Source organism: Myotis myotis, unplaced genomic scaffold (genome assembly GCF_014108235.1).
Source record: "Myotis myotis isolate mMyoMyo1 unplaced genomic scaffold, mMyoMyo1.p scaffold_m19_p_14, whole genome shotgun sequence".
NCBI lineage: Eukaryota > Metazoa > Chordata > Mammalia > Chiroptera > Vespertilionidae > Myotis > Myotis myotis.
In genome coordinates this window covers 918,467-945,223 of record NW_023416318.1, presented here as the reverse complement: position 1 = coordinate 945,223, position 26,757 = coordinate 918,467, and the positions used below count along the sequence as shown (strand labels likewise).

Sequence of the window (26,757 nt, the reverse complement as noted above, 5' to 3'; positions counted from 1 at the left end):
TGAGGATGTGGAGAAAAGGCAACCCTTGTGCTCTGTTGATGGGAATATAAGCTGGTGCAACCACTGTGAAAAACAGTATAGAGGTTTCTCAAAAAATTAAAGACAGACTGATCATATTGTACTTCTGGGTATTCATCCGAAGAAATCTAACGCACTAATTCAAAAAGATATATGCATCCCTATGTCCATTGCAGAATTATTTACAATTGCCAAGACATGGGGACAGCCTAAGTGCCTACTGTGAATGAATGGATACAGAGCATGTGCTGCAGCCCTAGCCAGTTTGGCTCAGTGAATAGAGCATCAGTCCACGGACTGAAGGGCTGCGGGTTCCGTTCCGGCCAAAGGCACATACCTTGGTTGCAAGCTCAATCCCGGCCCTGGTAGGGTCATGTGCAGGAGACAACCAATTGATGTGTCTCTCTCACATGGATGTTTCTCTCTCTCCCCCTCCCTTTCACTCTCTTTAAAAATCAATGGAAAATATCCTCGGGTGAGGATTAACAAAAAAAGAAAAAGAAAGAAAATGTGGTACATCCATGCAATGGAATATTACTCAGCTTTCAAAAAGAAGGAAATCTCGCCATTTGGCAACATGGGCGGACCTTGAGGGTATTACCAGTATGCTGAGAGCTGGAGCTCTGAGCCAGGTGATATCAATCCGCAGTGGTCAGGGAGCTGAAGACTGAGTTCAATCATGTGGCCAGTGACTCAATTAACCATGCCTTGCAATGAAATCCCAAGGAAACTCGGAAAATCTGGACACTGGGATTTGGGCGAGCTTCCTGGCAGGTGACCACATCGCTGTGCTGGAAGGACGCTGTAGCCTGGATTCGGCATGGGAAGGACCTGGGAGCTCTGAGTTCAGGACCCTCCCAGACTTCTCCCTATGGGCCTCCTCATCTGGCTTGTGCCGATTTGTATCCTTTATAATAAAACCCAAATTGTACGTATAGCACTTTTCTGAGTCCTGTGAGTCATTCTAGTGAAACAACATCCTGAGGGGAGAGCAGGAAGCCGGGACCTCTCCTACATCTGAGGGACAAGCACGGAAGTGGCTAGAGACTCATGGGCCACCTGGGAAGAGAGGTACCTTAAACTCCCAAATGTATAGCCAGTTGTTCAGAGTGTGGGTGGCCTGAGGACCCCTGAACTGTGGCCAGGTGGGGCATGACAGTTTTGTTGGAGACTGTGGCCTTCACCTGTGGAGTCCGGAGAGTTGGTATCAGAACCACACCGCAGTATTGCAGGTATGAAGGGCAGTAAGAAGCCATACGCCCCACGGTTGCCATTGGTAACAAGAGTGAAGGAGATGAAGAGGTCTCCACAAGCCCCTAACCGGTTTGGCTCAGTGGATAGAGCGTCGGCCTGCAGACTGAAGGGTCCCAGGTTCGATTCTGGCCAAGGGCATGTGCCTTGGTTGCGGGCACATCCCCAGTGGGGAGTGTGCAGGAGGCAGCTGATCAATGTTTCTCTCTCATTGATGTTTCTAACTCTCTATCCGTCTCCCTTCCTCTCTGTAAAAAAATCAATAAAATATATATTAAAAAAGAAAAAAAGAAAAAGAGGTCTCCATGGGCAAAACAAGCCTTGCTGGAACTCTGCTCCTGCAACCAGGGCATTCTCCCTCCACTGCCAACCTCAGAGGAGCTGGGCTTTGGTAATAAAGTATGTGAGTTTTCCCAGGCCTCATAGGTACAAATGAGGTTATATTTATGTCCTTCTTTCTCAAGTTCTTCCCACATTCACCCCTGCAAAGTGCCAGTGCCCCCACGATTTCTGGAGTGCCCAGGATGGCTCGTGTATGCTCATAACAAGACAGTCAGCTTTCTGAGGCCCGCAGGGCACGTAGCTTCACCGGATGGTACTGTGTGGGATAAACGCTGCTTGCCCCTCCAGGTCCCCTCCCCACCTTCCTCAGCCAGGCCTGGTGTCCTGCAATGCCGACCTTTATGAATTGCATCATCCAGGCCACTTTGCCCTGGTTTGTGGTCAGGTTCAGCCATGGAAGGCGCTGGAGGGAGGAGGCGGGTGAGGTCAGGGTGTTTGTTTCCTGCCGCCTCCCAGCAGCGGCTGATTTCCCCTTAGGCTACAGCTCTTACGCAGGTGCAAGAAGCAAGGACACAGCTATCTTACTGTACGTACACTGCGCAGGCCTGACCTTCTATACCGCAAAATAGTGAGTTCACTATTTGGGAAGAAGCCTCTTTCGTCTAAGTCAGTGTTAAAGTATGACCCTGACCAGCAGGTAGCGGGCTTGGAGGCGGCTGCTTCGTGAGGCTGTAGCTCTAAGGATGGCTCCTGCATGGCTCCTATGTTAGAGGCTGCTGCTACTTTGTAGGAAAGATGCTTTGTTACCGCGCTGGTGTACCGCTACTGGAGGGGACTTTGCTTTGGAGAACTGCTTTGTCTTATAGGTCCTGTCGTAGCAATGGCTTCATGGCCACTGGCTCCTACAGTAAAGACTCTCTTATATACCCATGACTTCTTATGTCTTCTCCGTTGAATACCCGGCATCCCAGGAGGTCCATCCAGGAGGTCCAGTCCCTGGCAGAGGGGCTTGAACCTGACACTCCCCTTGACCTCTGGCAGCTGGAGCACATGAACTAAGTATGAAGTATGGTACCTATTTGCTTTGTTTAACAATGGACAGGTTACTTTGATTTTCTAAATTGTATAAGTCATCCCATTCGATTGAATGACTTATCGATTGAATGACTATTCCATTGATTGTTATCATACTGGTCTTAGAGAGCACATTCTACTGTACCTGGAAACAGGACAGCACAATTACCCTAAATTGTTTTAGTGGCCACAGGTGGTGCGTTCCAGCTGCCTCAGTGGTCCCGAGACCAGGACAGCACAATTACTCTAAATTGTCCTGACAACTCAGTGGTCGGGAGACCCGAGGGCTCTAGATAATGTGTTTCTATCAACTCAGTGATCCGGAGACCCAAAACTGTAATTTAGATAACATGCCTAAGTTTAACCCAGGTTACCCAAGGGCTCTAGATAATGTATTTCTGTCAATTCAGTGACCCCGAGACCCGAAACTGTAATTAACATGCTTAATTCTGCATCTGTAATCTGCTTTTTTGTGAGCCAGGTGTCTCATTCCAAACCCTGGGATGTAATCAATACCTTTGTGATTTTTGCCTATATAAGTCTGGTTTTGCCACCATCCTAGGGCTATGAGATTTGGGAATGCCCCCTCATAGTCCCGGATTGCAATAAATGTGACTCTTTAATTCGACTTCTTGAGGCGTCCTTCTGTGATTCGCGGGGTACATTACAACAAGTACAGCCAATCAGCTCCTCACCTTGGCTTGGCCACTCACTATGTGTGAGAACTTGGGTAGATTACCTAACCTCTCTGAGCTTCAGTTTCCTTATCTGTGGAATGTGCTCCTCGATGTGCTCGTGTTCTATGGATTGCTGGGGAGTTTGAGAACGCATTCAAGCATTCTTCAAAGTGGCTGGTTCACAGGAGACCTCCCATAGCTGTGTGCTGCTGTCAGTTGAACGTCCCAAAATGCGGGAGCTCCAGAGGAAGGTGCCTGACACCTCTAGCCATCCTAAGAGTGGGGAGGGGCATTCGAGAGTTGCGGTAACGTGGGAAAAACTGCTTGCAGTTGTGTTATACAGGGCGAGGCAAAAGTAGGTTTATGGTTGTTCATATGGAAAATAATACAATAATTAATACAAAATAATACAAGGATAAACTGTGTTTCACGTACAACTGTAAACCTACTTTTGACCCACCCTAAATGGTGGTTTATATCAGTCAAATACATTTTATACTTCTTGGCAAGAATGCTTGTCAAAGAGAGTGGGCAGGGGCCCTGAATAGCCAGGGTAGTTGGCGTATGACAGAGAGTGACTAGAGAGAAGAGGGCACCCGGGGAGAAGGTGCTAGAAAGAAGAGCTGAAAAACAAGCTGAACCCATAGCTCAGTGTTGTCTAAATAGTCCTGTGTGCAGTCTCCCGGTGGCCCCCTGGTGGGAGTGGGGTGGGGTGGGGACTGGGGAACACACTAGAGGGATGGGGTGAGAGCAGCATGTGTGCCGGTGTCAGGAGACCTGAGTTCCAGTCTTCTCCCTGACATTCATGAGTGAACTGGGAGCCCTCTGAGTCTTATTTCATGTACTGTGACATAGGGAAATACTAGTACCTGCCTCACAGTGGTGGAAACAGTGAACAGGCCATTGATGTTCTCATAGTTTATGATTCACAGACCATAAAATTCACCCCTTGAAAGTATACTCTTTCATTGCTTTTTATACTCACAGGGTTGTGCAACCAGCATCGCTATCTCGCATTAGAACATTCTTATCGTCTGTACCCTTATCAGTCACTTCCTATTCTTCCCCCGAGAGGTTTATTTTTCAATCTGTGTAGTGATATACCCATTTAGATTGGTATAGAAAAGTGGATTAGTAATAGCACTTGATCATTGCTGCACAATAGTCTGCGTCTGAAGCAATGTCACAATGCTTTATCAGGATCAGGAATACCTGGCTTGAGGATTGTGTCAGGAGTAAGCTCAGCTGGGGAATGTTAAAGATAAAGAGGCTTAAGAAACACAATTTATTTGTCTCTTATGGAATAGCCTAGGAAGCTCACTGCTCCATCTTCCCTAGGCTATGGCTTTCTTCCTCAGGACCCAAAATCTCAACAAGAGCTCCAGCCATCAACTCCTTCTCCAGATAGCAAGATGCAGGAAGGGATGGACAGTGCATGCCACAGGCCTTTAAGGGAGGCTCTGAGAAGCTGTCACACAACACTTCTGCTAACATCTCATTGACCAGAATTCAGTTATATGGCCACACCTAGCTGTAGGAAGGCTGGGGAATCTAGCCTTATTCCAAATAGGCAGTTAAAATTTGAGGTTCTTATTGTTATGAAAGTGGGGAGAACAGTATGAATATCAGTCAGCAAATGCTATAATGATTCTGTATAGCAAACAACACATAGCTCAATGACATACAACCATGAGCATTTCTTTTCTTGCTCTTAGGTCTGTCGGTTGGCAGGGAAAACGCTGCTTAAGGCTACAAGTTTGTTGGGCTAGGACTGAAGCTTCAAGTTGGCTCAAGTCTACGTATCTCCATATTTTCCTTGGACCAGCCCTACTAGAACATGTTCTTTTCATAAAATTGCAGGAGCACAGGATGCCTCTTAAGGCCTCTTGAGTCACTCCTGTCCACATTCCACTGACCAAAGCAAGGCACATGGCCACTCCAATATCCGTGGCAGAAGTTGTCCTCCGCTCACACTACTAGGGAACACTGCAATGTCACATGACAAAGGGTGTGAGTGTAAAATTCTAATACAGGAAGTGTCTGAAGAATGGTGAGCAATGGCTCATCCTACCACAGAGGACAACCAACATTTGCAGGAAATGCAGTATCAGTGGCCTTGGTCCCCCGAGAGCTCTCAGGGGCCCGCTGATGCTGCTGTGCTGGTCTCGCCCTGCTGGTGTGGCTCCATGGTTGAGCTTCGGCCTATGAACCAGGATCATGGTTCAATTTCCAGTCAGGGCACATGCTGGGATTGTGGGCTTGATCCCCAATGGTGGGTGTGCAGGAGGCAGCCGATCAATGATTCTCTCTTATCATTGATGTTTCTATCTCTCTCCCTCTCTGAAATCTATAAAGATATATTAAAATAATAATTTTTTTTTTTTTAATTGCAGTCTCCTGCCCTGGCTTCCTACTTTTGATGGCCTCACTTTCCAGGTAGGGACTATGTTAGTATAGCCTCTCTCATGGGCTTTCTAAGCCAGAATTCCTAGTTCCTGGCCTCACTAGCTACCCTACCATTTCCTCTGAGATCTCGCCAAGAGAAGCAGGGCTTCCAAGGGTTCCAGACTTTCCCCCCGCTACCCCCAACCCCAGGACCAGCTGTGGTCAGACCCTTCTGCTCCAGTTCCCAGAGGTCCAACCAAGGTCAGAGCCCTTACTTCTGTTCAGTCACCCAAACACAAATGTGTTCTGTGCTGCTTTCTTGTACAATATGGTTTGATGCTATATCTGGCAGCGAGTGAAGGCCCTCAAGTCACAGAAAAGCTTGTTTATCTTTCCTGGGGTAGGACAGGAGTCTACAACAGTGAAAATTCAGAACTCAGATTCGCTTTTCAAAGGGTGACCTTTCCATCGTTTATATTCTCAATAAATCACCCTGCTAAATTGTAATTGGTTGAGCTTAAGGCAAAATTCCAAGAGGCTTCACCAACATTTTAGCGTAAATAACCTTCCGTGTGTTTCAGTCCTGCTGCCCTGCGTAGTCCATTTCCATTAGTAATGTGAATAAATCATTTTCTTGGATGTAGTCCAAAGTTAGCACCAATTATGAAACCCACTCAGGAATTAGTTAATACAGAAGCTATTGAAAAACAGCTCTTTTTCAATAAGAGCGGCCCCCTCTCTGCTACCATCTCCCCTCCAGGGAGGTTGTTTTGGTGTGGTCTTTACAAGCTGATTTCTAAACATCCTCTCGGGAAGGTGACATAAAAAAATAAGCCACAAATCTTTTATAAAGTTAAACATACACTCATAACCCAGGAGTTCCATGCCTAGGTGTTTTCACCCCAGACAGATGAAACTTCTATCCACCCCACACAAAGACTCGCACATAAATGTTCATAGCAGCTTTATTCTTAACAGCCCCAAACTGCAAAAGCCCACATGTCTATCAAAAGATGAATGGCTAAACCAACTGTGGAACCTACGTACCATAGGAAACTCTTTGGCAATAAACAGGAAGGGACTGGATTGCGTGTACATGTGACAACATACTAGTAGATGAATCTCACAGATATTACGCTAAGTGAAAGAAGCCAGACACAAGAGATCATGTACTGTTTCATTTCATTTATATGACACCGACTTAGTTTGGGCTGCTTCACAGAATACCATAGACTGGGTGACTTATAAGCAACAGAAATGTATTTCTGGAGGTGGGAAGTCCAAGATCCAGGGGCAGGCAGATTCGGCGTCTGGTGAGGGCCGTCTTCCTGGTTCATAGATGGCTGTCTTCTCAGTGTGTCCTCACAGAGCAAAAAAGGCAGAGGAGCTCTCCGGGATCCCTCGTTTAATCCCATTTGTGACGGCTTCCTCCTCATGACCTAAACTCCTCCCAACGGCCCCACCTCCTAATACTCTCACATTGGAAGGTGAGGTTTCAACGTATTTTGGGGCAGCGGAAAAGAATTTCCCACTCTTCCTTTCTTCAGTTCTTACGGCTGGATTAGTTATTAAATAATAAAATTGACACAAGACTAGACTAACAGAAGAAAGAAAACAATTTTAATACCTGTGCACAGGAGAATCAGTATGATGCTCAGATCATAAAAGGAGGCTCCAAAGGTGATTAAACTAGGCACTTTTTTATACTTTTTAGATAAAGAAACAATAAGTGTGTGAGCCACTGACAGGACAAAGGAAGTTAGTGCTTACTAGAAAGGAGTCTAAGCAGCTTTGGTTGTTTGTAAGTGAGGAATCTAAACAAAGTCTGGGCCCAGGTAGTAAACTAGTCAAGGTATTATAAGATTTACTTAGACACACCTTTTCTATCCTGGATTTTATAAGATAAAGTTGTGTCTCAGGCCTTCAGGGCTAGAAAAGGCACCTGTCATGGAGATTTAGTTACTATTTTTAAAGGGACAGAGGAGAGCCAGTGAGCTCTTCTTGCTCTGGCTGCTTCTCGGGCGATTTTAGTTTGAAATAATTCCTATGCCGCAGTGGAATGTCTTGGAACAGCCTGACCTGGGCCCTGGCGATATGAACTTTGGAGGGACACAAACATTCAATCTGAAACAGATACCCTAGAAAAGTTAAAAACAGTCTATGGTGATGGTAGTCACAACAGTGGGATTGATTGGAAAGAGGGGAGAAGGAATTTTCTAGGTGAGGGAAATGTTTTCTGTCTTGATTGGGGTGATGGTGACACCATGTATATATTTACCAAAATCATCAAACTCTGCACATTAGATCTGAGCATTTCACTGTATATAAATTATACCTCAATAAAAATACTTTTATAGCCCTAGCCAGTTTGGCTCTGTGGATAGAGCATCAGCCTGCAGACCAAAGGGTCCCGGGTTCAATTCTAGTTAAGGGCAAGTACCTCGGTTGCAGGCTCCTCCCCGGCCTGGGCCCTGGTCTGGGCTCGTGTGGGAGGCAACAAGTTGATGTGTTTCTCTCACATGATGTTTCTCTCTGATTTTCCCTCTCTCTTCCACTCTCCCTAAAAAAAAAAAAATCAATGGAAAAATATCCTCGGGTGAGGATTAACAAAACAAAACAAAAAAACACTTTAAAAAATCAGGCTATTTTCTCAAATGTCCCAAGAGCAAACTTAGGAGATCCGTGTCCTGAATATTAATGGAGACATCGGTGACCTTCGAGCTAGAGAGGTGGTTTGCAACATGTGATCGACATCCAACTGGCAGCATTTTCATTTTGTGTCGTCAATCATTTACGGAAGAATTTTCTGAAAATGGAGTATGAGGCTTATTCAAACAGGTCCTTAAAACCGTTTTCCAGGCAGATCTCTGTTCAGTAAACTTAAGATGTCATTATGGGTGGCTTTGACATTAAGGTTCCATAATGGTCCCTTGCTGAGAAGCAGGGCTTGTCCCAGCCTTCAGGTCTTGGGTCTGAAGAGACTGTGACATACGGGTCAGGCAGAGCACCTCTCTAGCCCCGGACAAAACATGAGATTCTGGAGGCACCACAGAGTTGGAGGAGACCACGGACCCTGTTTGCTGGGGTGGTGGAAAGAGCTCTGGACTTGGGAGTCCGGAAGCTTGAAGAGAAACTTTGCCCTTCCAATAACCTTCACTGACCAATAAAGCTATCTGTGGTCCTGCAGACACTCAACCAGAAACAGTGCTGTGACCTCGGGCAAGGCATTTGCTGCCACTCCTACAACCTATCCAGAGCCTCGGGACTCCTAGAACCGGATGTTCATTATCATACTCCCTTGACTCAAATCCTTTGTAATCCCCAAGCTCCTGTCTCTGGCAGGAAGGGCAAAAATCTTCCTTGTGTTGAAGGCCTTGCTTTGTTTAATGTGGCCTGGGACTGACACAGGCCGTGAGTTTTCTCCTACATGCTCAATGGGGCAAGCTCTTTCGATACAGCTCTACTAAAAAAACAAACAAAACAAAATACCTCCTCCCCCCCTCTCCCCCCCTCCACTCGCCACACATATACACAATTTGTGCATAAGCTGCAAAGGAACAAAGAGCTCCTACCCCCATTCCAAATTTTCTTTGAAATGTGTTTTCCTTCCCACCCTGCAGGGGCAGCGGCAGGGGTCCCCCCCAATCAGGGGGGACCATCGCTGGGTGCTGTGAGTTGCTGAGTGGCCTAGCCAGGCTCCTGGTATGATCATGTACAATGCACTTCAAGGGCTTGGCTAAAGGTCCCCTCCATTCTCTTTTCTTCTGGTCGCCATCTTCTCAGTCTCATTAAGACTACTTGCCTCAGCACTTTCTTAACATGTGCACAGAGGCATGTACACCCAACCACACTCATATACCATATCCATGGCACACAGCACAGAAACACACACACACACACACACACACACACACACACATACACACACACACACACTCAACTATTGTTCCATGATGGTCCCTTGCTGAGACGCAGGGCTTGTCCAAGCCCTCGGACCGTGGGTCTGAAGAGATTGTGACATATTGGTCAGGAAGAGCACATCTCTAGCCCCAGACAAAGCATGAGATTCTGAAGGCACCACAGAGTTGGAGGACAGAAACCAGTACCCACAGCCCCCGGTGCTTCTCAAACCCCAGGTTACAGGGAAATGTTGCTGGGGGCTGATTGTCCCTCTCCCCATTTTGATCACGCATAGTTTGCTGATACCCACCAGTAATGTTATTTTAGGCAACTAGCAGACAAGCTGTCTTTTCAGTCATTTAACCCACTCCAGTTCTGTATAATCCTGCCAGTGACTGCTGTCGCTGGTCACTTCACGGAAGTCATTGGTAGAATAAACAATGCACACAGCTGGGATGCACCACGATGGCCCTACTGGTATTGAAAAGCTTCTGTACCCGCTGCTAAACACCTGCTGTCAGGAGCCCCTGAAGGCCACGCCCCCTGCAGCTCAGGCCCCTCTCCTGGGCCTTCTCAGATCCAGCAACTAAAGGGAGCCTGAGACACTGGTCCCTTGGAGTGATCAGTTGTGGTCCGTGATGCACTAGTTATTGTACTTCAACCATTATCCCAGTCCTCAGGGGATGGGGTAAGGTTGCCTTGCCCGCTTCTAGGTTTTTTATGATTGTCAAACATATTTTGCCCAAGTACAGAGTAAGCCCTTCTCTGTGAATGGGGCCCTCCTTAGGGACTCAGCAGGATGTGGCCCCATTGGTGGCAGTGGGAGTCCCAGGAGGAACCACAACCGGGCAGACCTGCTCACCAGGCGGGGAAGCCACGGGGCTCAGGGAGGACAGCCAGTCCAGCGGAGAACGAGGGGCCTGGAGAATGAGACAACAGCAGCAGCAGGATCGAGGCTAGCAGTCAGCATCCCTGTCCCCTGCCCCGGACAGTCCTGTGGGATGGGACTCTTCAAGTCAAATGGCCTTATGTTTGTGAAGATTTGTCCTTTCTTACTAGGCAAGGGGGCTTGACGCTGCTGAGCAAGTTTTTAAGTCTTAAGCAATTCTCCTTTCCCTGAAAGGGAGGCCCGGCAAGGAAGACATCACAGGCTGAGACAGGCAGAATCTGCAATGGAGGCCCAGAGAGTGATCACTGGAGTGCTTGCTATCTGCAGCCTGAGTCACGGCGCTGAAGGGGGAATGCCAGGCTTGTGTTTCCGTATGTGGTCATGTCAACCACACTGTGACATGTTGATCAAACTAAAATCCAGCTTTGAAATAATACATACTTTCATGCCTAGAAACTCAATACAAACGGTTTCTGCTTTGAATTGCATAGTTTACTTGAAAATTGCAATGCACCTATCATTTACTCTGAAGCCTTTATGTCCACCTTTGACCCAAAACACTAAAGTTCTGGAGAATATGATGAAATAAATGTTATTGTCTTCATTAATATACTTAGCACTGTGCCTGAGGCAGAAAAGATGTTCAACAGATGGTAGCATGAAAGAGAATGTTGATTCTCTTTCATTAATTTTTGACAAACGTTTAAAATTTTTATATCTAAGCCAAAAGAGTTAGAGGAAAAAAAAAAGCAGTCATCCCTATACTTGAGACTTAGCCCTAGCTGGTTTCATGCAGTGGACAGAACATCGGCCCTCAGACTGAAGGGTCCTGGGTTTGACCGCCAAGGGCATGTACCTTGTTTGCAGGCTCCATCCCTGGTCCTGATCTGGGTGCGTGCAGGAGGCAACCAATCGATATGAGACACATCGATGTTTCTCTCTCTGTGTCTCTCCCCCTCTCTTCCACTCTCTCTAAAAAATATAATAAAATCAATGGGAAAATATCCTCCAGTGAGGATGAACAAAACAAAACAAAAAAAGGCATTGTAATTATTGTCCAGGGTTTCTCAATCTTGACACTATTGACACTTGGGGCCAGATAACCTTTCCTGTCTATGTATCGGGTGTTCTGGACATTGTAGGATGTTTAGCAGTACCTTTGGCCCCTCTCCCAGGATGCCAGTGGCACCCCCTTCTTGACTGTGAAAACCAAAAAATGCCTTCAGATATTTGCCAAATGTCCTCTGGGCAGAAGAAAGGTGCAAAATTACCTCCAGTCAAGAGCAACTGATCACCGTCAAATTCTCTGTATGAACTGTATCAGAAAGGAACAAATTCTATGCTCAACCACAACTATCTTTTTTTTTTTTTTTTAAAAACATATTTTATTGATTTTTTACAGAGAGGAAGGGAGAGAGAGAGAGTTAGAAACATCGATGAGAGAGAAACATCAATCAGCTGCCTCCTGCACATCTCCTACTGGGGATGTGCCCGAAACCCAGGTATATGCCCTTGACCGGAATCGAACCTAGGACCCTTCAGTCCGCAAGCCGACGCTCTATCCACTGAGCCAAACTGGTTTCGGCTCAACCACAACTATCTTATTAAATAGTAGCCCTGACTGGTTTGGCTCAGTGGATAGAGCGTTGGCCTGCAGACTGAAGGGTCCCGGGTTCGATTATGCTCAAGGGCACATGCCTGGGTTGTGGGCTCGATCCTCCGTAGGGGGTGTGCAGGAGGCAGCCGATCAATGATTCTCTCTCATCATTGATGTCTCTCTCCCTCTCCCTTCCTTTCTGAAATCTATATATATATATATATATATATATATATATATATATATATATATATATATATATATATTTAAGTAAATCTGTTGTGCAATAGGCCTTTTTGACTAGCTCTAGCCTGCTGACAGTTTGGGACATGCTCAGATCAGCCTGGAGCTGAATTTGTCGAGGAGCAGCCACCCAGAAGTGCTTATTCCCAGCAGAGATGTCAGAGAAACCTTGAAAATGAAGAGTACTCATAGATACTGAATACAATATTTTTTTAAAAAACAGCTTTTAAAATGTAGGGCTAATGTTAGGTTTGATCAAATAATAGAATTGATACCCCCTTCCCTAGGAAACTGACCTTTAGGTCATTTTGCAATTGACATTCCCTTTCGCTTAGATCACATTCCATTTGCTAAGACCAGTAACTTTCCTCTCCGGATTTGCCCAGGATCTGGACTCACCCAGGGAATTCCCCGCACAGAGAAAGCCCGCCTGGAGTCCTTTAAAATCTCTGATTCCCCGAATGGTTTCCAGATGACCTAATAAATTTATAATTCTTTACCACTTTCAGCCTCGTGCATTCCTTCTTTGAGGACCCTAACAGTTAATAGTGTGAAAGCAAGGGAAATCCTCAGAGGCCCAAGTTGAGAAAACTCAAATACAGAGGTAAGCAAATGCTGAAGTCAGAACTCACCCTGAAGATATCTGCCAATCCCTAGGGGGCCTAGAGCTGGGAACAGGAGCCAAACTCTGGGACCTATGTGGGATAAAAGGTAGGATCAAGGACTCCTCAGGCCAGTGCCTCTGAAAGAAAACAAAACAAAAAACATCCCACACTCAAAGTTCTGTCTAGGTCTTGGCTGTGAGTTAAATGGAAAAAAGATCTCCTCTACTAATTCCTAATCATAAGCCTACTCACATGTGTTTTCAGGGCTGGAATTCACACTCCTTATGTAATTACAAATCCAAAGCTAAACATTTAGTGTATAAGAGTACCAGGTTGGTAGTACCTCAGGCACCTGGCAGAAGAAATGCAAGTCCTCCTAAGAGGAGCACATGCCCAACTCACACCTCAAAACATCACAACAGATAAAACACTGAGAAATATGTGATAACAAGAAAGAAATCATAAATATTTAAAGAGAAGAGCCACCATGAGTTAGAGTCAGCAGAAACAACAATATACAGAATCAGACCCCCAAGGACAATAGATATGAAATGATTGGATACATATAGAAAATAAATATGTTTAAAAAAATAAAAGAGACTGAGAAGTGTGACAGAGAAGTGAGAATCTATTAAGATTGGCCAAACAGAAAGGAAGAAATATGTGTTGTTTTTTGTAGATGATACATTTATGTGTATAGAAAATTCAAAAGAGCCCTGGCCCGTGTGGCTCAATTGATTGGAGCATCATCTTGTATACCAAAAGGTTGCAGGTTCAATTCACAGTCAAGGCACATACCTAGGTTATAGCGCAATCCATGGTCGGGACACAGATGGAGGGCAACCAATCAATACTATCTCATATCAACATCTCTCTCTCTCTCTTTTTCCCTCCCTCTCTTCTTCTCTTCCTCCCTCCCTCCCTCCCCTTCTCTCTAGAAATCCTCAGGTGAGGATTAAAAAAAATACAAAAGAATTTTTAAACGGATTATTAAAATTAAATAAATTTAACCTGGCTGGTATGGCTCAGTAGTTGAGCATCAACCTATGAACCAGGAGGTCATGGTTCAATTCCCAGTCAGGGCACATGCCCGGTTGTGGGCTCGATCCCCAATAGGGGGCATGCAGGAGGCAGCCAATCAATGATTCTCTCTCATCATTGATGTTTCCATCTCTCCCTCTTCCTTCCTCTCTGAAATCAATAAAATACATATTTTTTAAAAATTAAATAAATTTAGCAAGGATGAGGGACACAAAGGTAATACACCAAAACCAATTGTACCCAGAATAGCCAACTAATAAAAAAGAAGAACCAAGTGGAGCACTCACGCTTTCTAATTTCAAAACTTACTATAAAGCTGCAGTAATCGAGACAGTGTGGGTACTGGTGCAACAGTAGACAGATCCATGGAATAGAATTGACAGTTCAGAAATAATGAGAGAAAACTTTGCGAATAAGGTGTTTGATAAAGGACTTGATTTAGAATATATAAAGAGCTTCTACAACTCAGTAATAATGTGACAATAACCTAATTTTAAAAAATGGGCAAAGAATCTGACTATCCATTACTCCAGAGAAGATATACAAATAGCCAATAAGCACATGAAAAGATTCTCAACATCATTCGTCATCAGGGGAATGCAAATCAACACATATATGTTCACCTGATTGATGACAAAGGCGTCACCTGCAATACAGCGGGAGACAAGAGGAAAAGATGTTCTTTTCTAGAGCAATCGAATAGCCAAAGGGACAAAATACATCCTGACAAAATAAATCATTCACAAAAATCAATTCCAGGTGGACTATAAATCTAAATGTGAAAGGTTAAAAAATAATCTTTTAGGATAATACTTGGTGTAGGCAACTATTTTTAAACATGACACAAAAATTACTAACTGAAAAGGAGACAAATAATAAATTGGACTATATTAAGATTGTTGGTTGTTTATCCCAACAACTATTGTTTTTCTCTTCTTTATGCCAGAACCACAGATTTATTTGGGGTTGCAATGTCACCTACTAAAGTTGCATAATTTCCAACCTCCTTTGCATGTAGGTGTGGCCATGCACTAAATTCTGGGAACTGAAATATAAAAAGAAATGTCTAAGACTTCTGGGAAGAATCCTTATGGAAAACAGAGCAAGCCCTCCTTCCCTTGCACCATATGACTTACGATAATGCAGATGTTAGGGCTGGATCTCCAGAAGCTAACTTGGACCTTGAGAAGGGAAGTCGTGGGCTATAGGGCAGTAGAGTAATGAGGTAAAAGACCTGTAACAGCCAAATATTGTCTAGCATCTAACTACGTATATGTGAGAAATGATCTTCTTTTACAAATTACTATTTATTTTGAGATTTCTGACACATGTGCTTAATCGAGTTCTAACTAGTATAGACATAAATTGTCAGATCCAGAATGCCCAACAAATCCCATGCAATAAAAATAAAAGGAAATTTATATTTAGATAGCTTTGTGGTGAGATCGCAGAACACTAGAGACAAAGAAATCATAAAGGCAGAGAGAAAAGACAAAGAATGATAAACTGTTGACTTGCATAAAAACAGAAGCCAATAAACATTCATTGATGTCTTCTAAATATTAAGAGAAAATAAGTAACATTTTATATCTAGAGAAATGCTTATTTGAAAACAAAAGGAAAATAGGCATTTTCAGATAGAACTTTCCACCAATAGACCCTTGACTGATAGAACTTAAAAAGATACACTTCAAGAATAAAAATGAGCCCTAGCTGGTTTGGCTAAGTGGATAGAGCGTTGGCCTGTGGACTGAAGGGTTCCGGGTTTGATTCCAGTCAAGGGCACATGCCTGGGTTGCAGGCTCGATCCCCAGTAGGGGCATGCAGGAGGCAGCCAAACAATGATTTTCTCTCATCATTGAAGTTTCTATCTCTCTCTCCCTCTTCCTTCCTCTCTGAAATCAATAAAAATACATTTTAAAAAAAGAATAAAAATTAGTTCAGAAGAACAATGTAAGGTGTCAGAAGGAAAAGTGAGCAACAAAAATTATAAACATATGGAGAAATATAAACAAACACTTGACTATATACAATCATCATCATCATCATCACCATCTCTAATTGTGTGTTTAAGAAGAACTAAAATTCTGGGCGGAAATAGCATATAATTTGGGAGAGAGTGGTTTGAGTGAAAATGTTCTAATGCATTTGTAGAATTAAGGTATTCTAAAGTCTTTGTATTTGGAGGAGGAGATTAAAGCCATTAACTATACAGATGCTATCAAAGCACAGAACTAAATATATGAAGAGAAATTCCATGTTCATGGATAGAAATTCAATATTGTCAAGATGCCAGCTCTTCTCAATCTAATCTATAGATTAAATGCAATCTCAATCAAAATCCTAGCAAGTTATTTTGTAGATATTAACAAACTGATGCTAAAGTTTTTATGGAAAGGCAAAAGATCCAAAATAGCCAACTTAATATGGAAAAAGAAGAACAAAGTTGGAGAACAGACACAACTCAACTTCAGAACTAACTATAAAGCTATAATAACCAAAACAATATAGTATTGGCGAAAGAATAGACAAATAAATTAATATAACAGGATAGAGAGCCTGGAAATCCACCACATAAATTTAGTCAACTGATTTTTGACAAAAGAGTAAAGATAATACAGTGGAAAAAAAGATGTTCTCTTCAATGGTGGTAGAATAATTGGACATCCATATGCAAAAAACTGGCTGCAGATACGATCTTACAATCTTTATAAAAATTAACTCAAATGGATCAGAGACCTAAATGTAAAATGCAAAACTATAAGCCTTTTAGAAGATAACATAAAAGAAACGGTAGATGACCCTGGGTTTGGTGATGACTTTTTAGATGTGATACCAAAAGCATGATCCATGAAAGAATTGATAAGCTGGACTTCATTATAATTAAAATTGTCTGCTCTAGGAAAGACACTGTCAAGAGAATGAAAAGACGAGCTGACTCTCATAGCCAGGTCGCCTGGAGGTCAAATCATCCCGGTATTGCCGACAACAATCAAGGCTTAACTACAACAAGACTGCGCACAAAGACCACTAGGGGGTGCACCAAGAAAGCATAAAAAATGTGGAGACAAAGAAACAGGACAAAACTGTCAATGGAGGATATTGAGTTCGGAACCACACTTTTAAGGTCTCTCAAGAACTGTTTAGAAGCCGCCGATAAATGTAGTGAGATCCTCAAGAAATCTAATGAGACCCTCGATGTTATGATAAAGAACCAACTAGAAATTAAGCATACACGGACTGAAATAACAAATACTATACAGACTCCCAACAGCAGACCAGAGGAGCGCAAGAATCAAGGCAAAGATTTGAAATGCGAAGAAGCAAAAAACACCCAACCAGAAAAGCAAAATGAAAAAAGAATCCGAAAATACGAAGATAGTGTAAGGAGCCTCTGGGACAGCTTCAAGCGTACCAACATCAGAATTATAGGGGTGCCAGAAGATGAGAGAGAGCAAGATATTGAAAACCTATTTGAAGAAATAGATCATTTAAATCCATTCTGAGAGGAGAACCAAGATGGCGGCATAGGTTAACGCCAGAGTTTGCTGCCTTGAACAACTACTTCAAAAGTGAAACTAAAAGACAGAACGGACATCACCCAGAACCACAGGAATGCTGGCTGAGTGGAAGTCCTACAACTAGGAGGAAAGAGAAACGCATACGGACACTCAGAGGAGGCGCAGTGCTGAAGTCAAATTCTGAGGTGCGGAGTGCGCAGAGCAGGCTGGCGGCGGAGGGCGAGGTTGGCGTTTTCAATCGGGAGGGAGTCGCAGACTCTGAGCTCCAGATACAGGCGAGTCTTTAGGGACCCAGACTCAAACGGGAGAAGCGGGACTGTCTGGCTTCGGTCAGAGGGAGTGCAGCTTTCTCTCCGAGGTTTGCAGCGGGTGCTGGGACTCAGAGAGGCAGAGACCCTGGGGACAGGACTGAGAGCCGCCATAACTGCTCTCTCCGGCCCACCCTGTTGATCCTGTGCGACCCACCCGCCCTGCCCAAGCCCTGCACAGAGGCATTTGCCGGATAGTCTCAGGCAAACGCCAGATTAGCACCTCCCTAGAGGACAGAAGTTCTCTCACTGCAGACACAGCTGATTCTCATAGCCACTTGGCCTGGAGGTCAAACCCTCCCAGGTATTAGCTACAACAATCAAGGTTTAACTATAAGACTGCGCACAAAGACCACTAGGGGGTGCACCAAGGAAGCATAACAAAATGCGGAGACAAAGAAACAGGACAAAATTGTCAATGGAAGATATAGAGTTCAGAACCACACTTTTAAGGTCTCTCAAGAACTGTTTAGAAGCCGCCGATAAACTTAATGAGATCTACAAGAAAACTAATGAGACCCTCGATGTTATATTGGGGAACCAACTAGAAATTAAGCATACACGGACTGAAATAACGAATATTATACAGACTCCCGACAGCAGACCAGAGGAGCGCAAGAATCAAGTCAATGATTTGAAATGCGAGGAAGCAAAAAACACCCAACCGGAAAAGCAAAATGAAAAAAGAATCCAAAAATGCGAGGATAGTGTAAAGAGCCTCTGGGACAGCTTCAAGCGTACCAACATCAGAATTATAGGGGTGCCAGAAGATGAGAGAGACCAAGATATTGAAACCTATTTGAAGAAATAATGACAGAAAACTTCCCCCACCTGGTGAAAGAAATGGACTTACAGGTCCAAGAAGCGCGGAGAACCCCAAACAAAAGGAATCCAAAGAGGACCACACCAAGACACATCATAATTAAAATGCCAAGAGCAAAAGATAAAGAGAGAATCTTAAAAACAGCAAGAGAAAGAAACTCAGTTACCTACAAGGGAATACCCATACGACTGTCAGCTGATTTCTCAACAGAAACTTTGCAGGCCAGAAGGGAGTGGCAAGAAATATTCAAAGTGATGAATACCAAGAACCTACAACCAAGATTACTTTATCCAGCAAAGCTATCATTCAGAATTGAAGGTCAGATAAAGAGCTTCACAGATAAGGAAAAGCTAAAGGAGTTCATCACCACCAAACCAGGATTATATGAAATGCTGAAAGGTATCCTTTAAGAAGAGGGAGAGGAAGAAAAAGGTAAAGATACAAATTATGAACAACAAATATGCATCTATCAACAAGTGAATCTAAGAATCAAGTGAATAAATAATCTGATGAACAGAATGAACTGGTGATTATAATAGAATCAGGGACATAGAAAGGGAATGGACTGACCATTCTTGGGGGGGAAAGGGGTGTGGGAGATGTGGGAAGAGACTGGACAAAAATCGTGCACCTATGGATGAGGACAGTGGGTGGGGAGTGAGGGCGGAGGGTGGGGCGGGAACTGGGAGGAGGGGGGGTTATGGGGGGGAAAAAAGAGGAACAAATGTAATAATCTGAACAATAAAGATTTAATTAAAAATAAAATAAAATGAAATAAATCCATTCTGAAATCCAAAAAAAAAAAAGAAATAATGTCAGAAAACTTCCCCCACCTGGTGAAAGAAATGGACTTACAGGTCCAAGAAGCGTGGAGAACCCCAAACAAAAGGAATCCAAAGAGGACCACACCAAGACACATCATAATTAAAATGCCAAGAGCAAAAGACAAAGAGAGAATCTTAAAAGCAGCAAGAGAAAGAAACTCAGTTACCTACAAGGGAACACCCATACGACTGTCAGCTGATTTCTCAACAGAAACTTTGCAGGCCAGAAGGGAATGGCAAGAAATATTCAAAGTGATGAATACCAAGAACCTACAACCAAGATTACTTTATCCAGCAAAGCTATCATTCAGAATTGAAGGTCAGATAAAGAGCTTCACAGATAAGGAAAAGCTAAAGGAGTTCATCACCACCAAACCAGTATTATATGATATGCTGAAAGGTATCCTTTAAGAAGAGGAAGAAGAAGAAAAAGGTAAAGATACAAATTATGAACAACGAACATGCATCTATCAACAAGTGAATCTAAGAATCAAGTGAATAAATAATCTGGTGATCATAATAGAATCAGGGGCATAGAAAGGGAATGGACTGACTATTCTTGGGGGGGAAAGGGGTGTGGGAGATGTGGGAAGAGACTGGACAAATATGGTGCACCTATGGATGAGGACAGTGGGTGGGGAGTGAGGGTGGAGGGTGGGGCGGGAACTGGGAGGAGGGGAGTTATGGGGGGAAAAAAGAGGAACAAATGTAATAATCTGAACAATAAAGATTTAATTTAAAAAAAAAAAGAGAGAGAATGAAAAGACAACCCACATCCTGGAAGAAAATATTTGCAGAAGACACATCTGTTATTCAAAGAACTGTTATTCAAAGTATACAGAGAACTCTAAAAACTCAACAAGAAAATGACCCAATTTTAAAATGGCCCTAACAGACACCTCACCAAATAAGATATATAGATGTCAAGCATATGAAAAGATGCTTCACATCATATGTCATCAGGGAAATGTAAATTAAGGCAATGAAATACCACTCCACATGTTAGAATATTCAAAAACCTAACACTGACAGCATCAATTTCAACAAGGACGTGGAGCAACAGGAACTCTCATACATTGCTGGTGAGAATGTAAAATGGTACAGCCACTTTGGAAGACAGGTGGCTTTTCACCACCTAACTTAACGTAAACACACCCTCACCATGGAATCCAAAATTGTGCTTCTTGGTATTTACCCAAAGTAGATGAAAACTTATGTTCACACACCGGCCTGCACAAGAATGTTTATGGCAGCTTTATTCATAATTTCCAAAATTTAGATGCATCCTAGATATATAAATACTAATAAACTCTGGTATATTCCAGACAATAGAATATTATTCCATGCCAAAAAAAAATGAGCTGTCAAGCTATGAAAAGATATGAAAGAACCTTAAATGCATATTACTAAGGCTACACACTGTATGATTCCAACAACATGACATTTTTTAAAAGTCCAAACTATGGAGACAGTAAAAAAATCACTGGTTTCCAGGAGCTGGGGGTGATGGAGGGATAAACAGGTTGGAGCACAGAGGATTTTCAGGACAGTGAAACTACTCTATCAGATACCATAATGGTAGATACATATACATTTATCCAAACCCATAGAATATAGACCAATAAGAGAGAACTAATGTAAACAATGGACTTTGGGTCGTATTGTGTCAGCATAAAATCAATAATTGTACCCCTCTGGTGGGGGATGCTGATATTGGGGGTGGCTAAGCATGTGTGGGGGCAGCAAGTATAAGGAAAATCCCTTTACTTTCTGCTCAATTTTGCTGTGCATTTAAAATTGCTCTGAAAAATTGTTGATTTTTTTTAAAAAGAGAAAAAAATTATAAAAACATGGAGAAATTAGCTCACTCATGATCATAATGGGAGATGTTAATACACCACTGTGTAATTTATAGAACAAGTAGATAAAAAACAAAACTCAGTAAGAATGTTGATGATTTGAACAACACAAATAATGCTTGACTTACATAGAACTCTGCACAAATCAATTTAGGAAAACATTCTTTTCAAGCACCCAAGGTATATTCCATAAAATTTGATCACATGCAAGTGTATAAGGCAAACCTAAAGAAAGTTCAAAGCATCGAACATACCGATCACATAGATTCATACAGATCACATTGTCTAGCAAAAGCAATGAAGTTAATCAGTAACAACAAAAAATCCAAAGATTTGAAAATTAAAACAGTCATCTAAATAACTCATGCCATGGGTCAAAGGAAAACTGATGGTCTGAGCCTCCAGACTTTCATGAGTTGAAACAGCTCGTGAAAAATCTCTGATGGCATGAGGACTGAAGAGCCTGTAAGAAAAGAGGGCCGACTGATGAATTTGAAGCTGCTTTGACTTTTTCAGCATTTTCTGGATAATGAGGACCCCTCTTAGCCAGTACTCATCTGTCAATCATGATTGGCCTTGCTTGGGTCACATGTCCATAACTGAACCAATCCCTCTGGATAGAGAAATGGGGTCTGATTGGCCAGCCTGGGTTGGGTTCTATCTCTGTGTAATGAAAATAGGGAGTGTTTATTAAAATGTGTGTGTGTTTGTGTGTGTGTGTGTGTTTAAATTTATTTCAGAGAGAGGGTGAGGAAGAGAGATAGAAACATCAATGGGTTGCCTCCTACATGCTCCCTACTGGGGATGGAGCCCACAACCTGGGCATATGCCTAACCAGGAATGGAACCACAATCTCCAGATGCAGGGTAAGATGCTCAATCAACTAAGCCACACTAGTGGGGCAGGTGGGAGTGTCTTGACTGCTAGAGTCTCCAAAAGCTCATGAAGTTAGAAGGAAATCCTTCCTGGGAAGGTAGTTTGACAAACAAAATCACTCTTCTTCCCATAAATAGAATGCTACAAACGCCCCTGACTAGCATAATACAATGATTGTTTAAACAAAAAAACCCTGTAAAAAACAAAATAATGTCTAGTTGTCACATCCAACCCCAAGCCCAGAATTGCTGGGTGCTGTGCTTTCCTCTTTCATCAGGTTCCAGAGCAGCCTTTCATGGATTTGGCAGCCCACAGCTAAAAGATAAGTTTAACCACCCTCAACATTCCCGGGACCCAATGGCAAAGGGCAAACAGAAACATTGCTCTATGTCTCCCATTGGGCAACAGGGAAAAGGAAAACCTCAAACACTCCATGCTCCGCAGCACAGGGACAGGGGCAGCCCCAGGCAGAGCTGTCAGTCTCTGGGTCAGCCCCCCCACCTGCCCCCCTTCTTACCAACTGCTAGGACATCCTTGCCGAGGATTTCTGTGGCCACTTCTGAGGAGGGTGTGGAGGAAGGAAGACCCACTTCCTCTCAGCAAAATTGCAGGGCCTGGGACTTGCCTTGGGGTCTGGAGCAATCACAGACCCCTGTTCATCAGGCTTGGTAGTTCCTGGACATATACTATCTCCACAATCCTAGTGGATGGATGTTCTATTTGAGTTTACACACTGTTAACTAGTAACTAACTCCAGACGTCTATTCCTGGTCACGGTCCTTGAATTGAACTTGCTCTTGCGGTTTCTGAGATAAGCACAGTTCCTTTGGCCTTGTGCTCAAATTGAGGGCTTTCTTCTGGACTTGCAATGAGAAACAGAGCTCATCTGACCCCTACCTCCAGTCTACATCCCAGTGCATGCTGGAAAAAGAGAGTTTATTAGCTCCAATTACAGGGTATTTCCCGGGGTGGATCTAGCTTTAGGCATAGCTGGATCTTGTGGCTCAAACAATACTATCTAGGTTCTGTCTTAATCTCTCAGTCTGCTTGCCTCTGCTTGGCCTCCTGCAAAATGGGTCTGTGTCCTTATGTCTGGAAAGATAGCTCCTAGAACCCTCAGATTTATACCCTTTCAAATTAGTAAATAGCTAAGAGAACATCTCTCTCCCATATTGATCACAGGTAATTCTCTTATTCGCCCATCTTGCGGTACATAACCATATCTGTGGCCATGTGGGTGTGGCACTTTGGCCAGCCAGAGTCAGGTGCCCACCCGGTCATGAGGGCAGGAGGTGGTGCTGGCACTTTGATTGGCAGCTCTACAGGGGTTATCTGGAGTGGGGTGACATGCTCCAAAAGAAGGGATGCTGGGTAAACAAAGACAGGAAAGGCCCACAATAGAGGCGCAAGAGTGGAAATGAAAGCCAAATAGTAGGATAAAGCATAGGGAGAAACTCTACATAAGTTCATTTATCCTAAGGGACCTCCAGTGTGACTCTGAGTTTCCGGAAAATGAAAGCCAAGACGGAAATATGATCAGTGATGCAAACCAGATGGTAGCTGAGGTCCCCAGGCCTGGGGACGCACATCCCAAGTTTCCTCCGTCTCCCTGGAGGCTCACATTCTCAGCGTTTATGATCCCACAGGGCCACCTCTGTTCCACATCACGTGGCTCCCAGATGGGAGGCGTACCTTTTCTTTGACTTCTACTCACACAAAGTAGTTAGTGAAGATTTTCATAGGAAGACAACGTTGTGGGGGTGGAGAGTGGTCTTCAAATGTCCTTTGGCTCCTGTTATAGGCTGCACTGTGCTCCCCCCAAACCTATCTGCTGAAGTCCTAACCCCCAGGACCTCTGAAAATGACTGTGTTTAGAGAGAGAGAGTCTTTAAAGATCAAGTTAAAATGAGGTCGATGTGGGTGGACCCTAATCCAGTATGGCTGCTGTCCTTACGAGAAGAGGAGAGTAGGACACAGGCACGCACAGAGGGAAGACCATGTGAGGATGCAGGGAGAAGCAGCCAACTACAAGCCAAGGAAAAAGGCCTTAGAACAGCGGTTCTCAACCTGTGGGTTGCGACCCCTTTGGCGGTCGAACAACCCTTTCACAGGGGTTGCCTAAGACCATCCTGCATATCAGATATTTACATTACAACTCATAACAGTAGCAACATTACAGCTATGAAGTAGCAACAAAAATAATGTTATGGTTGGGTCACAACATGAGGAACTGTATTTAAAGGGCCAGAAGGTTGAGAACCACTGCCTTAGAAGAAACAAACCCTGCCGACACCTCGAACGTAGACTTCTAGCCTCCAGAACTGTGAGAAAATAAATTTCTGTTGTTTAAACCCCAGTCTGTGGTATTTTGTTATGGCAGCAAATTAACCCAGCCCCTCACCTGCCATTTTACAGGAATCTCTCCTTATTCTTCCCCTGGCATCCCTGAATTTCCTCTCCTCCTTCTCAGAGGCCAGATTCCCTCCTGGTCTCAGGCAGAGCTGTCTGCACCTTATCTTGAGTGCGTGGCCTACAGAAACATCCAGTTCTCCGGCTCCTACTCCCAGGCCTTCAGCTTATCAAAATAGTTTCCCAAACAAGGACTGCTTCCTGCCCAAGAAGAATTCTACCACCCCCAATGAAGATCAAGACATTTCCCCTCGCGTTAGCATCACGCCTGTGCTGGAGACCATGCCTGGGTCAGGGAAGTGTTCCCGAGATCCGCCTGGAAACCCTCAGGAGACATGTTTCTGTGGCAAACCAGAAAGTTATCCAGAGCAAGAACAGCCCAGTCGTTTTCAGACTCACAGAGCTCGTGAAAGCAGGAAAGGTGCCAATAAATCCTATTGTTTAGGAAATAGTCTAGTAAAGAGCTTCTAAATCAAAGGAAGGAAAAGGAGGGACAGGAAGAGGAGGGGGAAAAAGGAGGCTTCATCCCCAGGGGCCTTAAGGGAGCATCTGGATCCTCCCCTCAGTATCCTAAACACCCCCCGCCCCCTTACCCCCCGCAGCCTTCAAGCTTTGAGCCTGCCTCTCCTCCTGGGCCTGACCTCTCGTGCCTGATGGAGCCTTTGTTACCCTTTGCTGGTCAGCCTGTGTCCCTGACACAGCCTTCTTTTGCTGGAGCTGCCCTACCCTGAGCTGGTGTTTTCTCTCTGGCCAAGTAACCAGCTCCAGCCTTCAGAGTGCCCCTTCCACTTCAGCCCGGGGCAATCCCACACTCCAATTAACCCCACCTTTTTTTTTTTTTTAAATTAAATCTTTATTGTTCAGATTATTACATTTGTTCCTCTTTTTTCCCCCCCATAACTCCCCTCCTCCCAGTTCCCGCCCCACCCTCCGCCCTCACTCCCCACCCACTGTCCTCATCCATAGGTGCACAATTTTTGTCCAGTCTCTTCCCGCATCTCCCACACCCCTTCCCCCCCCCAAGAATAATCAGTCCATTCCCTTTCTATGTCCCTGATTCTATTATAATCACCAGTTCATTCTGTTCATCAGATTATTTATTCACTTGATTCTTAGATTCACTTGTTGATAGATGCATATTTGTTGTTCATAATTTGTATCTTTACCTTTTTCTTCCTCTTCCTCTTCTTAAAGGATACCTTTCAGCATTTCATATAATCCTGGTTTGGTGGTGATGAACTCCTTTAGCTTTTCCTTATCTGTGAAGCTCTTTATCTGACCTTCAATTCTGAATGATAGCTTTGCTGGATAAAGTAATCTTGGTTGTAGGTTCTTGGTATTCATCACTTTGAATATTTCTTGCCACTCCCTTCTTGCCTGCAAAGTTTCTGTTGAGAAATCAGCTGACAGTCGTATGGGTATTCCCTTGTAGGTAACTGAGTTTCTTTCTCTTGCTGTTTTTAAGATTCTCTCTTTGTCTTTTGCTCTTGGCATTTTAATTATGATGTGTCTTGGTGTGGTCCTCTTTGGATTCCTTTTGTTTGGGGTTCTCCGCGCTTCTTGGACCTGTAAGTCCATTTCTTTCACCAGGTGGGGGAAGTTTTCTGTCATTATTTCTTCAAATAGGTTTTCAATATCTTGCTCTCTCTCATCTTCTGGCACCCCTATAATTCTGATGTTGGTACGCTTGAAGCTGTCCCAGAGGCTCCTTACACTATCCTCGCATTTTTGGATTCTTTTTTCATTTTGCTTTTCCGGTTGGGTGTTTTTTGCTTCCTCGCATTTCAAATCATTGACTTGATTCTTGTGCTCCTCTGGTCTGCTGTCGGGAGTCTGTATAATATTCGTTATTTCAGTCCGTGTAATGCTAGTTGGTTCCCCAATATAACATGGAGGGTCTCATTAGTTTTCTTGTAGATCTCATTAAGTTTATCGGCGGCTTCTAAACAGTTCTTGAGAGACCTTAAAAGTGTGGTTCTGAACTCTATATCTTCCATTGACAATTTTGTCCTGTTTCTTTGTCTCCGCATTTTGTTATGCTTCCTTGGTGCACCCCCTAGTGGTCTTTGTGCGCAGTCTTATAGTTAAACTTTGATTGTTGTAGCTAATACCAGGGAGGGTTTGACCTCCAGGCCAAGTGGCTATGAGAATCAGCTGAGTCTGCAGTGAGAGAAC

General features: G+C 43.8%; 1 long non-coding RNA gene across 1 annotated transcript in view; it reads left to right on the top strand.

Moving 5' to 3' along the window:
• LOC118668756 overlaps nt 1–13,011 on the top strand; it is a 29,790-nt gene extending 16,779 nt beyond the window's left edge. Inside the window, exons 2-3 of the long non-coding RNA XR_004971752.1 lie at nt 5,696–5,738; nt 12,826–13,011. This is a non-coding gene — a long non-coding RNA (uncharacterized LOC118668756). The remainder of the gene's footprint in view (nt 1–5,695; nt 5,739–12,825) is intronic.
• The last annotated feature ends 13,746 nt before the right edge of the window (nt 13,012–26,757 follow it).